Source organism: Aquila chrysaetos, chromosome 19 (assembly GCF_900496995.4).
Source record: "Aquila chrysaetos chrysaetos chromosome 19, bAquChr1.4, whole genome shotgun sequence".
Lineage (NCBI taxonomy): Eukaryota > Metazoa > Chordata > Aves > Accipitriformes > Accipitridae > Aquila > Aquila chrysaetos.
The window spans coordinates 24,949,938-24,953,331 of NC_044022.1; positions in this window are offsets into that span (position 1 = coordinate 24,949,938).

The window sequence follows — 3,394 nt, forward strand, 5'->3', positions numbered from 1 at the left end:
CTGGACCCGCTCCAACAGGTCCCTGTCTCTCCTGTGCTGAGGACCCCAGAGCTGGACGCAGAACTGCAGGTGGGGTCTCACCAGAGCGGAGCAGAGGGGCAGAATCCCCTCCCTCGACCTGCTGGCCACACTGATGGTGATGCAGCCCAGGACACGGTTGGCTTTCTGGGCTGCAAACACACATTGATGGGTCATGTCCAGTTTTTCATCCATCAGCATCCCCAAGCCCTTCTCGGCAGGGCTGCTCTCCATCCCTTCATCCCCCAGCCTGTATGGATCCCGGGGGTTGACCACGCGTTGCTGTGCCCTGCGTGCTCCTAAGCATGCGGAAAAGAGAGGAAACGTTACACGGAGCAGAGCGAGGCCTTCTCGCTTCAGATAAATCAGTCGCTTACATACCGCCTGAGTAAACAGTGTCATGTAAATATTGATGCCTCATATGTGGTCTCGTAACTGGGGGGATGCATATAGCCCTGACCCACTGGGAATGGCTTGTTTGGTGCGAGCAGCGTGATTTGGTTTGGGGAAGATGGGGAGGATTCAGTCGCATGAAAAAGAAGCTAAAAGCGACTCTGGGATTGAGGCTGGCGACTCTAAAAAAAAAAAAAAAAAAAAGACAAACCAAAACAAAACCAAACGGCAACTTAACGCCAGAAAAATTAAACCTCTAACTCAGAAGCAGTCTTTTAAAACTCAGATACACTTCAAAGTCTTCTGGGCGTGGGGTCCCAGTGCAGCTCCCAGCACTTGGTCCTTTTCTCAAGCACAGTGGAGCCTTTGTTTTGTGTTTGGAGAAAAAAAAAGTGACAAACCACGCTGTTTGGAGAGAGCTGGGATTCGCTGCACTCCTGCTTGTGGGGATGCTTTTCGCAGGGTAAAAACTCGCCTGTGGCATGTGTGTGTGTGTGTGACAAAAGGGAAACACAATCAATTTTCACACTGATTTTAATAATTACCCTTTTTATGAACAGTCTTTTGAGGCTGTTACCTCTTGGGAGCGGAGGAATTCCCTCGAGTGCATCAGCCGCCGGGAGAAGAGGCATTTTCACCATCAGCAGCAACCCCCTTTGGGGAGGATGCGCCTCGTGTTTCTCGATATCGGCCCCTTCCCTCGCCCCACATCCATGTGTGCTTCCTAGAGAAAACCGACTGCTCCAGCATCCAGTCTCATTTTGGGGTGAATCCAGGAGATTGAGTTATTATTGCAATGATCGGCTTCACTCCCCATTAAAAATCTCCCTCTGTTTAGTAACAACCACTGGGCAAACACTGTTTAGATCCCCCCGGCTGCTTGATTTGCTCTGTGCAAGTTCAGGTAGATACATACCTGGCAGCAAAGCAGAGTTATACCTTCCTTTACATAAACTAAAAGTTAATTTTCCCCCAGGGCGGAGGCTTTTCCAGCCCTTTAAATCACACCCGCCCTGTTTTGTCTCTCCTGCCTTTATCGTTTCTTCAGCGAAACGTCCGTCTGTCCGTCCCCTCTGCGCTGCCGTACGCCTCCGTGGGTATCCAGCGAGCCGGGGGAAATAATCACGCGGCGGCAGCCCCTGCGAAATGAAGTCATGGGCTCTATCTGGCCGCGGGTCCCCCTTCCCCACCTCCCCCCAATAATAGGTTTTGTGATGTGGATTTCTGTCGACAGAGCGAGACGCCCGGCTCTCTCCTCCTGATGAACACGTCCCGAGAGGACAATGATGGAGTTCCTGCGAAATTTTTACCGCTGACCTTTTCTCTGCCGTGGAGCGGGAATGCGTCTCCCAGTGAAGGCTGGGGACAGCGGAGAACATGTTATAACGCTGGAAAATGTGACTCCGTCTTTGTGGAATGCCATTTTTTTCCCCCCTTTGCTTCCCTTTTCTTCTCCCCTCCCCTTTAGAAAAATGCAGCGCTGAAAACTTGAAAATTTAAGGCAAAAAATTGCCGTCTGTTCCCCCCCCTCCCCTTCCCAGCTCCGTCTGAACAAGCAGCCAAGCTGTTAAATGCTTTTACCTGCTGTGTCCAAGTCAAAAGTTAAATAATGTGTGAACGAATGTGGAAGGAAAACAAGAGGCAGGGAGGGAGTGCCGGAGAGAGCCCCTCTTACAACAAGATAATTGTTACATTATGAGAAACAAATAACACGCTGCTCCTCTCCGGGTCTGTGTCCGTGACATCTTGACAGGTACATCTGAAGTTAATTACGTGCCTCTCGTTGCGTTTCGCTCCGCTGCCGGGGCCGGATCCTGCAAACAGGCGGACCAGAGCTTCACGCCCCGGCAGCCAGCGCTCGCTTTTCGGAGGTCAACGGGTTTGCGCCGGGGCCGGTTTGCTTTCCGCGGGCCCTCGCGGCTGCAAAAATGCCTTTGCCAAGAGGCTGGGATATCCCAACCGGCCGTGCGCGGTGGATTGGATGTTGGTGTCGCAGGACCTGCCTTTCACCCATGCCCGCTAAGAGAAGTTTATGGCTCCTGCCAGCGGGAGAGAGGTATATTATTCTTGCTAACTAAATAGCGCAGTTGCCACATCTTTTCTTCCTGGGGCTTGTTTGCTGTTCCTTGATGCTAGAAAGCTTTTGTGGTCTAAGCCGATGCGTTCCTGTTCACATAGAGATGCTGGTTTAACCCTGCGTGTTTCCACCGTTGCTGAATCTCCTTCACCGCAGCTCAAGTCCGGCACTCCTTCCTTCTGCAAACCCTCCGTCGGATCACCCATCCCACCTTCGTCCCTGCGGTGGGGTGTCCTGGGTGTCCGTGAATTATTTTTAAGTGCTAACAGTTGGGTCAATGTGGTAAATGCAAGGGCCCTTGGTCCCTTCTGGACATCGATTCATCTCACCGGCATCAGCGACCAGATGTCTTTGGTTGCCCTGAGCTGCCTCTGTGTTTGATGGAGAGTTTCGTGGAAAGCGGTTCATCTGTCTTCTCCCGTGGCTGCATTTAGGAGAAGAGGTGCGTCAAAGTGTCCCTCTCTCTGTGTTGACTCTAAGGGAAGCTGGACGTTACCTCAGATGGAGGGGACATGCTGATGAATGCATTTGGTCAGATGTCTCCTGCCCCATGCGTAGAAATGTGTGGTGCACTCATTAAGGATGCTACTTTATTCTCCCCTTTGTTTTAATATTGCTTTTATTGTGGTTCACATTCAGACAGAGGAGGAATTTGATGATGGAGGAGTGATGTGGGCTTTCCTTCAAACTCTTCCCCCAGACCTGCATTTGTCACACTGGACCTGAGTTTCTTAAAGGGAGGGAGCAAAGACAGAAGGCTGTACATGCATGGTACAGAAGGGACAACATCTCTTCTGCTGCCCGTATTAGGTGGGATGAGCCCAGGGCCACCAAGGCTGACCCAGCAAAATGGGTTTGTCTGCATCACTGACCAGAAGGACACTAGAAGATGAGCTTGAGGCCATC